This window comes from Schistocerca serialis, chromosome 9 (genome assembly GCF_023864345.2).
Source record: "Schistocerca serialis cubense isolate TAMUIC-IGC-003099 chromosome 9, iqSchSeri2.2, whole genome shotgun sequence".
NCBI classification, from domain to species: domain Eukaryota; kingdom Metazoa; phylum Arthropoda; class Insecta; order Orthoptera; family Acrididae; genus Schistocerca; species Schistocerca serialis.
The window spans coordinates 539383572-539397872 of NC_064646.1; positions in this window are offsets into that span (position 1 = coordinate 539383572).

The following is a 14301-nucleotide window of genomic DNA, read 5'->3' on the forward strand; positions in this document are numbered from 1 at the left end:
TCAGTCTTCTTGTACTAAAGTCGGTATTGTGCCTTTTGTATTTAATTCCGATGCAATTTCTGTGTTTCATCGTCAATAAGAAGGTCCAAGAAATACAGTAAACCTGAAGTGAAGCATCGGAATCTATAACTAGTGTCACAGGAATGTTTCAAACATAGACAGTAAGAAGAGTCATTCTTCTTGTACTTAAGTCGGCATTGTGCCTTTTCTATTTAATTCCGATGCAATTTCTGTGTTTCATCATCAATAAGAAGGTCCAAGGGATACAGTAAACCTCAAGTGAAGCATCGGAATCTATAACTAGTGTCACAGGAATGGTTGAAAACATAGACAGTAAGAAAAGTCCGTCGTCTTGTACTTAAGTTGGCATTGTGCCATTTCTATTTAATTCCGATGCAATTTCTGTGTTTCATCGTCAATAAGAATGTCCAAGGGATACAGTAAACCTGGAGTGTAGCATCGGAATCTATAACTAGTGTCACAGGAATGGTTCAAAATATAGACAGTAAGAACAGTCAGTCTTCATGTACTTAAGTCGGCATTTTGCCTTTTGTAATAAACTCCGATGCAATTTCTGTTTTTCATCGTCAATAAGACGGTGCAAGGGATACAGTAAACCTGAAATGAAGCATCGGAAAGTATAACTAGTGTCACAGGAAAGGTTCAAAACATAGCCAGAAAGAAGAGTCAGTCTTCATGTACTTAAGTCGGCATTGTGCCTTTTCTATTTAATTCCTATGCAATTTCTGTGTTTCATCGTAAATAAGAAGGTCAGACGTACACAGTATTCCTGAAGTGAAGCATCCGAATCTATAACTAGTGTCACAGGAATGGTTCAAAACATAGTCAATAAAAAGAATCAGTCTTCTTGTACTTAAGTCATCATTGTGCCTTTTGTATTCAATTCCGATGCAATTTCTGTGTTTCATCGTCAATAAGAAGGTCAGAGGGATACAGTAAACCTGAAGTGAATCATCAGAATCTATAACTAGTGTCACAGGAATGGTTCAAATCATAGTCAGTAAGAAGTGTCAGTCATTTTGAACTGAACTCGGCATTGTGCCTTTTGTGTTTAATTCCGATGCAATTTCTGTGGTTCATCGTCAATAAGAAGGTCCAAGGGATACAGTAAACCTGAAGTGAAGCATCGGAATCTATAACTAGTGTCACAGGAATGTTTCAAAACATAGACAGTAAGAAGAGTCAGTCTTCTTGTACTTAAGTCGACATTGTGCCTTTTCTATTTAATTACGATGAATTTCTGTGTTTCATCGTCAATAAGAAGTTCCAAGGGATACAGTAAACGTGAACTGAAGCATCGGAATCTAAAACTAGTCTCACAGGAATGGTTCAAAACATAGTCAGTAAGAAGAGTCAGTCTTCTTGTACTTAAGTCGGCATTGTGCCTTTTGTATTTATTTCCGATGCAATTTCTGTGTTTCATCGTCAACAAGAAGGTCCAAGGGATACAGTAAACCTGAAGTGAAGCATCGGAATCTATTACTAGTGTCACAGGAATGGTTCAAAACATAGACAGTAAGAAAAGTCAGTCGTCTTGTACTTAAGTCGGCATTGTGCATTTTCTATTTAATTCCGAGGCAATTTCTGTGTTTCATCGTCAATAAGAAGGTCCAAGGGATACAGTAAACCTGAAGTGAAGCATCGGAATCTATAACTAGTGTCACAGGAATGGTTCAAAATATAGACAGTAAGAAGAGTCAGTCTTCATGTACTTAAGTTGGCATTTTGCCTTTTGTAATAAAATCCGATGCAATTTCTGTTTTTCATCGTCAATAAGAAGGTCCAAGGGAAACAGTAAACCTGAAGTGAAGCATCGCAATCTATAACTAGTGTCACAGGAATGGTTCAGAACATAGTCAGTAAGAAGAGTCAGTCTTCTTGTACTTAAGTCGGCATTGTGCCTTTTGTATTTAATTCCGATGCAATTTCTGTGTCTCATCGTCAATAAGAAGGTCCAAGGGATACAGTAAATCTGGAGTGAAGCATCGGAATCTATAACCATCGGAATCTATAACTATTGTCACAGTGATGGTTAAAAACATAGACAGTAAGGAGGGTCAGTCTACTTGTACTTAAGTCGGCATTGTGCCTTTTCTATTTATTTCCGATGCAATATCTGTGTTTTATCGTCAATAAGAATGTCAGAGGGATACAATATACCTGAAGTGAAGCATCCGAATCTATAACTAGTGTCACAGGAATCGTTCAAAACATAGTCAGTAAAAAGAGTCAGCCTTCTTGTACTTAAGTCGGCATTGTACCTTTTGTATTCAATTCCGATGCAATTTCTGTGTTTCATCGTCAATAAGAAGGTCAGAGGGATACAGTAAACCTGAAGTGAATCATCGGAATCTGTAACTATTGTCACAGGAATGGTTCAAAACATAGTCAGTAAGAAGTGTCAGTCATTTTGACCTTAAGTCGGCATTGTGCCTTTTGTGTTTAATTCCGATGCAATTTCTGTGTTTCATCGTCAATAAGAAGGTCCAAGGGATACAGTAAACCTGAAGTGAAGCATCGGAATCTTTAACTAGTGTCACAGGAATGGATCAAAACATAGACAGTTAGAAGAGTCAGTCTTCTTGTACTTAAGTCGGCATTGTGCCTTTTGTATTTATTTCCGATGCAATTTCTGTGTTTCATCGTCAATAACAAGATCAGAGGGATACAGTAAACCTGAAGTGAAGCATCGGAATCTATAACTAGTGTCACAGGAATGGTTCAACACATTGACAGTAGGCAGAGTCAGTCTTCTTGTACTTAAGTCGGCTTTGTGCCATTTGTATTTAATTCCGATGCAATTTCTGTGTCTCTTCGTCAATAAGAATGTCCAAGGGATTCAGTAAACCAGAAGTGAAGCATCGGAATCTATAACTAGTGTCACAGGAATAGTTCAAAGAATAGACAGTAAGAAGAGTCAGTCTTCTTGTACTAAGTCCGCATTGTGCCTTTTGTATTTATTTGCGATGCAATTTCTGTGTTTCATCGTCAATACGAAGGGCAGAGTGATACAGTAAACCTGAAGTGAAGCATCGGAATCTATAACTAGTGTCACAGGAATGGTTCAAAACATAGACAGTAGGAAGAGTCAGTCTTCTTGTACTTAAGTCGGCAATGTGCTTTTCTATTTAATTCCGATGCAATTTCTGTGTTTCATCGTCAATAAGAAGGTCCAAGGGATACAGTGAACCTGAAGTGAATCATGGGAACCTATAACTAGTGTCAAAGGAATGGTTCAAAACATAGTCAGTAAGAAGTGTCAGTCATTTTGAACTTAAGTCGGCATTGTGCCTTTTGTGTTTAATTCCGATGTAATTTCTGTTTTTCATCGTCAATACGAAGGGCAGAGGGGTACAGTAAACCTGAAGTGAAGCATCGGAATCTATAACTAGTGTCACAGGATTGGTTCAAAACATAGACAGTAAGAAAAGTCAGTCGTCTTGTACTTAAGTCGGCAATGTGCTTTTCTATTTAATTCCGATGCAAATCCTGTGTTTCATCGTCAATAAGAAGGTCCAAGGGATACAGTAAACCTGAAGTGAAGCATCGGAATCTATAGCTAGTGTCACAGGAATGGTTCAAAACATAGACAGTAGGTAGAGTCAGTCTTCTTGTACTTAAGTCGTCATTGTGCCTTTTGTATTTAATTCCGATGCAATTTGTGTGTTTCATCGTCAATAAGATGGTCCAAGGGATACAGTAAACCTGGAGTGTAGCATCGGAATCTATAACTAGTGTCGCAGGAATGGTTCAAAATATATACAGCACGAAGAGTCAGTCTTCATGTACTTAAGTCGGCATTTTGCCTTTTGTAATAAACTCCGATGCAATTTCTGTTTTTCATCGTCAATAAGAAGGTCCAAGGGATACAGTAAACCTGAACTGAAGCATCGGAATCTATAACTAGTGTCACAGGAATGGTTCAAAACATAGACAGTAAGAAGAGTCAGTCTTCATGTACTTAAGTCGGCATTGTGCCTTTTGTATTTCATTCCGATGCAATTTTTGTGTTTCATCGTCAATAAGAAGGTCCAAGGGATGCAGTAAACCTGGAGTGAAGCATAGGAATCTATAACTAGTGCCACAGTAATGGTTCAAAACATAGACAGTATGAAGTGTCAGTCTACTTGTACTTCAGTCGGCATTGTGCCTTTTGTATTTAATTCCGATGCAATTTCTGTGATTCATCGTCAACAAGAATGTCCAAGGGATACAGTAAACCTGAAGTGAAGCATCGGACTCAATAACTAGTGTCACAGAAATGGTTCAAAACATAGACAGTAGGAAGAGTCAGTCTTCTTGTACTTAAGTCGACATTGTGCCTATTGTATTTAATTCCGATGCAATTTCTGTGTTTCGTCGTCAATAACAAGATCAGAGGGATACAGTAAACCTGAAGTGAAGCAACGGAATCTATAAGTAGTGTCACAGGAATGGTTCAACTCATTGACAGTAGGAAGAGTCCGTCTTCTTGTACTTAAGTCGGCTTTGTGCCATTTGTATTTAATTCCGATGCAATTTCTATGTCTCGTCGTCAATAAGAGGGTCCAAGGGATACAGTACACCAGAAGTGAAGCATCGGAATCTATAACTAGTGTCACAGGAATAGTTCAAACATAGACAGTAAGAAGAGTCAGTCTTCTTGTACTTAAATCGGTATTGTGCCTTTTGTATTTAATTCCGATGCAATTTCTGTGTTTCATCGTCAATAAGAAGGTCCAAGAAATACAGTAAACCTGAAGTGAAGCATCGGAATTTATAACTAGTGTCACAGGAATGTTTCTAAACATAGACAGTAAGAAGAGTCAGTCTTCTTGTACTTAAGTCGGCATTGTGCCTTTTCTATTTAATTCCGATGCAATTTCTGTGTTTCATCGTCAATAAGAAGTTCCAAGGGATACAGTAAACCTGAAGTGAAGCATCGGAATCTAAAACTAGTGTCACAGGAATGGTTCAAAGCATAGTCAGTAAGAAGAGTCTGTCTTCTTGTACTAAGTCCGCATTGTGCCTTTTGTATTTAATTGCGATGCAATTTCTGTGTATCATCGTCAATACGAAGGGCAGAGGGATACAGTAAACCTGAAGTGAAGCTTCGGAATCTATAACTAGTGTAACAGGAATGGTTCAAATCATAGACAGTAGGAAGAGTCAGTCTTCTTGTACTTAAGTCGGCAATGTGCTTTTCCATTTAATTCCGATGCAATTTCTGTGTTTCATCGTCAATAAGAAGGTCCAAGGGATACAGTAAACCTGAAGTGAATCAACGGAATCTATAACTATTGTCACTGGAATGGTTCAAAACATAGTCAGTAAGAAGTGTCAGTCATTTTGAACTTAAGTCGGCATTGTGCCTTTTGTGCTTAATTCCGATGCAATTTCTGTTTTTCATCGTCTATACGAAGGGCAGAGGGATACAGTAAACCTGAAGTGAAGCATCGGAATCTATAACTAGTGTCACAGGAATGGTTCAAAACATATACAGTAGGAAGAGTCAGTCTTCATGTACTTTAGTCGTCATTGTGCCTTTTGTATTTAATTCCGATGCAATTTGTGTGTTTCAACGTCAATAAGATGGTCCAAGGGATACAGTAAACCTGGAGTGTAGCATCGGAATCTATAACTAGTGTCACAGGAATGGTTAAAAACATAGACAGTAAGAAGAGTCAGTCTTCTTGTACTTAAGTCGGTATTGTGCCTTTTGTATTTAATTCCGATGTAGTTTCGGTGTTTCATCGTCAATAAGAAGGTCCAAGAAATACAGTAAACCGGAAGTGAAGCATCGGAATCTATAACTAGTGTCACAGGAATGTTTCAAAACATAGACAATAAGAAGAGTCAGTCTTCTTGTACTTTAGTCGGCATTGTGCCTTTTGTATTTAATTCCGATGCAATTTCTGTGTTTCACCGTCAAAAAGAAGTTCCAAGCGATACAGTAAACCTGAAGTGAAGCATCGGAATCTAAAACTAGTGTCACAGGAATGGTTCAAAACATAGTCAGTAAGAAGAGTCTGTCTTCTTGTACTAAGTCCGCATTGTGCCTTTTGTATTTAATTGCGATGCAATTTCTGAGTTTCATCGTCAATAAGAAGGTCCAAGGGATACAGTAAACCTGAAGTGAAGCATCGGAATCCATAACTAGTGTCACAGGAATAGTTCAAAACATAGACAGGAAGAAGAGTCAGTCTTCTTGTACTTAAGTCGGTAATGTGCCACTTGTATTTAATTCCGATGTAATTTCTGTGTTTCATCGTCAATAAGAAGGTCCAAGAGGTACAGTAAACCTGAAGTGAAGCATCGGAATCTATAACTAGTGTCACAGGAATGTTTCAAATCATAGACAGTAAGAAGAGTCAGTCTTCTTGTACTTAAGTCGGCATTGTGCCTTTTGTATTTAATTCCGATGCAATTTCTGTGTTTCATCGTCTATAAAAAAGTCCAAGGGTAACAGTAAACCAGAAGTGAAGCATCGGAATCTATAACTAGTGTCACAGGAATGGTTCAAAACATAGTCAGTAAAAAGAGTCAGTCTTCTAGTACGTAAGTCGGCATTGTGCATTTTGTATTCAATTCCGATGCAATTTCTGTGTTTCATCGTCAATAACAAGATCAGAGGGATACAGTAAACCTGAAGTGAAGCAACGGAATCTATAACTAGTGTCACAGGAATGGTTCAGAACATTGTCAGTAGGAAGAGTCAGTCTTCTTGTACTGAAGTCGGCTTTGTGCCTTTTGTATTTAATTCCGATGCAATTTCTGTGTTTCATCGTCAATAAGAAGGTCCAAGGGATACAGTAAACCTGAAGTGAAGCATCGGAATCCATAACTAGTGTCACAGGAATAGTTCAAAACATAGACAGTAAGAAGAGTCAGTCTTCTTGTACTTAAGTCGGTATTGTGCCTTTTGTATTTAATTCCGATGTAATTTCTGTGTTTCATCGTCAATAAGAAGGTCCAAGAAATACAGTAAACCGGAAGTGAAGCATCGGAAACTATAACTAGTGCCACAGGAATGTTTCAAAACATAGACAGTAAGAAGAGTCAGTCTTCTTGTACTTAAGTCGGCATTGTGCCTTTTGTATTTAATTCCGATGCAATTTCTGTGTTTCACCGTCAATAAGAAGTTCCAAGGGATACAGTAAACTTGAAGTGAAGCATCGGAATCTAAAACTAGTGTCACAGGAATTGTTCAAAACATAGTCAGTAAGAAGAGTCTGTCTTCTTGTACTAAGTCCGCATTGAACCTTTTGTATTTAATTCCGATGCAATTTCTGTGTTTCATCGTCAATAAGAAGTTCCAAGGGATACAGTAAACCTGAAGTGAAGCATCGGAATCTAAAACTAGTGTCACAGGAATGGTTCAAAGCATAGTCAGTAAGAAGAGTCTGTCTTCTTGTACTAAGTCCGCATTGTGCCTTTTGTATTTAATTGCGATGCAATTTCTGTGTATCATCGTCAATACGAAGGGCAGAGGGATACAGTAAACCTGAAGTGAAGCTTCGGAATCTATAACTAGTGTAACAGGAATGGTTCAAATCATAGACAGTAGGAAGAGTCAGTCTTCTTGTACTTAAGTCGGCAATGTGCTTTTCCATTTAATTCCGATGCAATTTCTGTGTTTCATCGTCAATAAGAAGGTCCAAGGGATACAGTAAACCTGAAGTGAATCAACGGAATCTATAACTATTGTCACTGGAATGGTTCAAAACATAGTCAGTAAGAAGTGTCAGTCATTTTGAACTTAAGTCGGCATTGTGCCTTTTGTGCTTAATTCCGATGCAATTTCTGTTTTTCATCGTCTATACGAAGGGCAGAGGGATACAGTAAACCTGAAGTGAAGCATCGGAATCTATAACTAGTGTCACAGGAATGGTTCAAAACATATACAGTAGGAAGAGTCAGTCTTCATGTACTTTAGTCGTCATTGTGCCTTTTGTATTTAATTCCGATGCAATTTGTGTGTTTCAACGTCAATAAGATGGTCCAAGGGATACAGTAAACCTGGAGTGTAGCATCGGAATCTATAACTAGTGTCACAGGAATGGTTAAAAACATAGACAGTAAGAAGAGTCAGTCTTCTTGTACTTAAGTCGGTATTGTGCCTTTTGTATTTAATTCCGATGTAGTTTCGGTGTTTCATCGTCAATAAGAAGGTCCAAGAAATACAGTAAACCGGAAGTGAAGCATCGGAATCTATAACTAGTGTCACAGGAATGTTTCAAAACATAGACAATAAGAAGAGTCAGTCTTCTTGTACTTTAGTCGGCATTGTGCCTTTTGTATTTAATTCCGATGCAATTTCTGTGTTTCACCGTCAAAAAGAAGTTCCAAGCGATACAGTAAACCTGAAGTGAAGCATCGGAATCTAAAACTAGTGTCACAGGAATGGTTCAAAACATAGTCAGTAAGAAGAGTCTGTCTTCTTGTACTAAGTCCGCATTGTGCCTTTTGTATTTAATTGCGATGCAATTTCTGAGTTTCATCGTCAATAAGAAGGTCCAAGGGATACAGTAAACCTGAAGTGAAGCATCGGAATCCATAACTAGTGTCACAGGAATAGTTCAAAACATAGACAGGAAGAAGAGTCAGTCTTCTTGTACTTAAGTCGGTAATGTGCCACTTGTATTTAATTCCGATGTAATTTCTGTGTTTCATCGTCAATAAGAAGGTCCAAGAGGTACAGTAAACCTGAAGTGAAGCATCGGAATCTATAACTAGTGTCACAGGAATGTTTCAAATCATAGACAGTAAGAAGAGTCAGTCTTCTTGTACTTAAGTCGGCATTGTGCCTTTTGTATTTAATTCCGATGCAATTTCTGTGTTTCATCGTCTATAAAAAAGTCCAAGGGTAACAGTAAACCAGAAGTGAAGCATCGGAATCTATAACTAGTGTCACAGGAATGGTTCAAAACATAGTCAGTAAAAAGAGTCAGTCTTCTAGTACGTAAGTCGGCATTGTGCATTTTGTATTCAATTCCGATGCAATTTCTGTGTTTCATCGTCAATAACAAGATCAGAGGGATACAGTAAACCTGAAGTGAAGCAACGGAATCTATAACTAGTGTCACAGGAATGGTTCAGAACATTGTCAGTAGGAAGAGTCAGTCTTCTTGTACTGAAGTCGGCTTTGTGCCTTTTGTATTTAATTCCGATGCAATTTCTGTGTTTCATCGTCAATAAGAAGGTCCAAGGGATACAGTAAACCTGAAGTGAAGCATCGGAATCCATAACTAGTGTCACAGGAATAGTTCAAAACATAGACAGTAAGAAGAGTCAGTCTTCTTGTACTTAAGTCGGTATTGTGCCTTTTGTATTTAATTCCGATGTAATTTCTGTGTTTCATCGTCAATAAGAAGGTCCAAGAAATACAGTAAACCGGAAGTGAAGCATCGGAAACTATAACTAGTGCCACAGGAATGTTTCAAAACATAGACAGTAAGAAGAGTCAGTCTTCTTGTACTTAAGTCGGCATTGTGCCTTTTGTATTTAATTCCGATGCAATTTCTGTGTTTCACCGTCAATAAGAAGTTCCAAGGGATACAGTAAACTTGAAGTGAAGCATCGGAATCTAAAACTAGTGTCACAGGAATTGTTCAAAACATAGTCAGTAAGAAGAGTCTGTCTTCTTGTACTAAGTCCGCATTGAACCTTTTGTATTTAATTGCGATGCAATTTCTGTGTTTCATCGTCAATAAGAAGGTCCAAGGGATACAGTAAACCTGAAGTGAAGCATCGGAATCCATAACTAGTGTCACAGGAATAGTTCAAAACATAGACAGTAAGAAGAGTCAGTCTTCTTGTACTTAAGTCGGCATTGTGCCTTTTGTATTCAATTCCGATGCAATTTCTGTGTTTCATCGTCAATAACAAGATCAGAGGGATACAGTAAACCTGAAGTGAAGCATCGGAATCTAAAACTAGTGTCACAGGAATTTTTCAAAACATAGTCAGTAAGAAGAGTCTGTCTTCTTGTACTAAGTCCGCATTTAACCTTTTGTATTTAATTGCGATGCAATTTCTGTGTTTCATCGTCAATAAGAAGGTCCAATGGATACAGTAAACCTGAAGTGAAGCATCGGAATCCATAACTAGTGTCACAGGAATAGTTCAAAACATAGACAGTATGAAGAGTCAGTCTTCTTGTACTTAAGTCGGTAATGTGCCATTTGTATTTAATTCCGATGTAATTTCTGTGTTTCATCGTCAATAAGAAGGTCCAAGAAATACAGTAAACCTGAAGTGAAGCATCGGAATCTATAACTAGTGTCACAGGAATGTTTCAAAACATAGACAGTAAGAAGAGTCAGTCTTCTTGTACTTAAGTCGGCATTGTGCCTTTTGTATTTAATTCCGATGCAATTTCTGTGTTTCACCGACAATAAGAAGTTCCAAGGGATACAGTAAACCTGAAGTGAAGCATCGGAATCTAAAACTAGTGTCACAGGAATGGTACAAAACATAGTCAGTAAGAAGAGTCTGTCTTCTTGTACTAAGTCCGCATTGTGCCTTTTGTATTTAATTGCGATGCAATTTCTGTGTTTCATCGTCAATACGAAGGGCAGAGGGATACAGTAAACTTGAAGTGGAGCTTTGGAATCAATAACTAGTGTCACAGGAATGGTTCAAAACATAGACAGTAGGAAGAGTCAGCCTTCTTGTACTTAAGTCAACATTGTGCATTTGTATTTAATTGCGATGCAATTTCTGTGTTTCATCGCCAATAATAAGGTCCAAGGGATACATTAAACCTGAAGCGAAGCATCGGAATCTATAACTAGTGTCACAGGAATGGTTCAAAACATAGACAGTAGGAAAAGTCTGTCATCTTGTACTTAAGTCGGCAATGTGCTTTTCAATTTAATTCCGATGCAATTTCTGTGTTTCATCGTCAATAAAAAGGTCCAAGGGATACAGTAAACCTGAAGTGAAGCATCGGAATCTATAGCTAGTGACACAGGAATGGTTCAAAACATAGACAGTAGGAAGAGTCAGTCTTCTTGTACTTAAGTCGTCATTGTGCCTTTTGTATTTAATTCCGATGCAATTTGTGTGTTTCATCGTCAACAAGATGGTCCACGGGAAACAGTAAACCTGGAGTGTAGCATCGGAATCTATAACTAGTGTCATAGGAATGGTTCAAAATATAGACAGTAAGAAGTGTCAGTCTTCATGTACTTAAGTCGGCATTTTGCCTTTTGTAAGAAAATCCGATGCAATTTCTGTTTTTCATCGTCAATAAGACGGTCCAAAGGATACAGTAAACTTCAACTGAAGCATTGGAATCTATAACTAGTGTCACAGGAATGGCTCAAAACATAGACAGTGAGAAGAGTCCGTCTTCTTGTACTTAAGTCGGCATTGTGCCTTTTGTATTTAATTCCGATGCAATTTCTGTGTTTCATCGTCAATAAGAAGGTCAGATGGATACAGTGAACCTGAAGTGAAGCATCGGAATCTATAACTAGTGTCACAGGAATGGTTCAAAACATAGTCAGCAAAAAGAGTCAGTCTTCTTGTACTTAAGTCGGCATTGTGCCTTTTGTATTTAATTCCGATGCAATTTCAGTGTTTCATCGTCAATAAGATGGTCCAAGGGAAACAATAAACCTGAAGTGAAGCATCGGAATCCATAACTAGTGTCACAGGACTGGTTCAAAACATTGTCAGTAAGAAGAGTCAGTCTTCATGTACTTAAGACGGCATTGTGCCTTTTGTATTTAATTCCGATGCAATTTCTGTCTCTCATCGTCAACAAGAAGGTTCAAGGGATACAGTAAACCTGGAGTGAACATCGGAAACTATAACTACTGTCACAGTAATGGTTCAAAACATAGACAGTAAGAAGAGTCAGGCTACTTGTACTTAAGTCGGCATTGCCCCTTTTGTATTTAATTCCGATGCAATTTCTGTTTTTCATCGTCAATAAGAAGGTCCAAGGGAAACAGTAAACCTGAAGTGAAGCATCGCAATCTATAACTAGTGTCACAGGAATGGTTCAGAACATAGTCAGTAAGAAGAGTCAGTCTTCATGTACTTAAGTCGGCATTGTGCCTTTTGTATTTAATTCCGATGCAATTTCTGTGTTTCACCGTCAAAAAGAAGTTCCAAGGGATACAGTAAACCTGAAGTGAAGCATCGGAATCTATAACTAGTGTCACAGGAATGGTTCAGAACATTGTCAGTAGGAAGAGTCAGTCTTCTTGTACTGAAGTCGGCTTTGTGCCTTTTGTATTTAATTCCGATGCAATTTCTGTGTTTCATCGTCAATAAGAAGGTCCAAGGGATACAGTAAACCTGAAGTGAAGCATCGGAATCCATAACTAGTGTCACAGGAATAGTTCAAAACATAGACAGTAAGAAGAGTCAGTCTTCTTGTACTTAAGTCGGTATTGTGCCTTTTGTATTTAATTCCGATGTAATTTCTGTGTTTCATCGTCAATAAGAAGGTCCAAGAAATACAGTAAACCGGAAGTGAAGCATCGGAAACTATAACTAGTGCCACAGGAATGTTTCAAAACATAGACAGTAAGAAGAGTCAGTCTTCTTGTACTTAAGTCGGCATTGTGCCTTTTGTATTTAATTCCGATGCAATTTCTGTGTTTCACCGTCAATAAGAAGTTCCAAGGGATACAGTAAACTTGAAGTGAAGCATCGGAATCTAAAACTAGTGTCACAGGAATTGTTCAAAACATAGTCAGTAAGAAGAGTCTGTCTTCTTGTACTAAGTCCGCATTGAACCTTTTGTATTTAATTGCGATGCAATTTCTGTGTTTCATCGTCAATAAGAAGGTCCAAGGGATACAGTAAACCTGAAGTGAAGCATCGGAATCCATAACTAGTGTCACAGGAATAGTTCAAAACATAGACAGTAAGAAGAGTCAGTCTTCTTGTACTTAAGTCGGCATTGTGCCTTTTGTATTCAATTCCGATGCAATTTCTGTGTTTCATCGTCAATAACAAGATCAGAGGGATACAGTAAACCTGAAGTGAAGCATCGGAATCTAAAACTAGTGTCACAGGAATTTTTCAAAACATAGTCAGTAAGAAGAGTCTGTCTTCTTGTACTAAGTCCGCATTTAACCTTTTGTATTTAATTGCGATGCAATTTCTGTGTTTCATCGTCAATAAGAAGGTCCAATGGATACAGTAAACCTGAAGTGAAGCATCGGAATCCATAACTAGTGTCACAGGAATAGTTCAAAACATAGACAGTATGAAGAGTCAGTCTTCTTGTACTTAAGTCGGTAATGTGCCATTTGTATTTAATTCCGATGTAATTTCTGTGTTTCATCGTCAATAAGAAGGTCCAAGAAATACAGTAAACCTGAAGTGAAGCATCGGAATCTATAACTAGTGTCACAGGAATGTTTCAAAACATAGACAGTAAGAAGAGTCAGTCTTCTTGTACTTAAGTCGGCATTGTGCCTTTTGTATTTAATTCCGATGCAATTTCTGTGTTTCACCGACAATAAGAAGTTCCAAGGGATACAGTAAACCTGAAGTGAAGCATCGGAATCTAAAACTAGTGTCACAGGAATGGTACAAAACATAGTCAGTAAGAAGAGTCTGTCTTCTTGTACTAAGTCCGCATTGTGCCTTTTGTATTTAATTGCGATGCAATTTCTGTGTTTCATCGTCAATACGAAGGGCAGAGGGATACAGTAAACTTGAAGTGGAGCTTTGGAATCAATAACTAGTGTCACAGGAATGGTTCAAAACATAGACAGTAGGAAGAGTCAGCCTTCTTGTACTTAAGTCAACATTGTGCATTTGTATTTAATTGCGATGCAATTTCTGTGTTTCATCGCCAATAATAAGGTCCAAGGGATACATTAAACCTGAAGCGAAGCATCGGAATCTATAACTAGTGTCACAGGAATGGTTCAAAACATAGACAGTAGGAAAAGTCTGTCATCTTGTACTTAAGTCGGCAATGTGCTTTTCAATTTAATTCCGATGCAATTTCTGTGTTTCATCGTCAATAAAAAGGTCCAAGGGATACAGTAAACCTGAAGTGAAGCATCGGAATCTATAGCTAGTGACACAGGAATGGTTCAAAACATAGACAGTAGGAAGAGTCAGTCTTCTTGTACTTAAGTCGTCATTGTGCCTTTTGTATTTAATTCCGATGCAATTTGTGTGTTTCATCGTCAACAAGATGGTCCACGGGAAACAGTAAACCTGGAGTGTAGCATCGGAATCTATAACTAGTGTCATAGGAATGGTTCAAAATATAGACAGTAAGAAGTGTCAGTCTTCATGTACTTAAGTCGGCATTTTGCC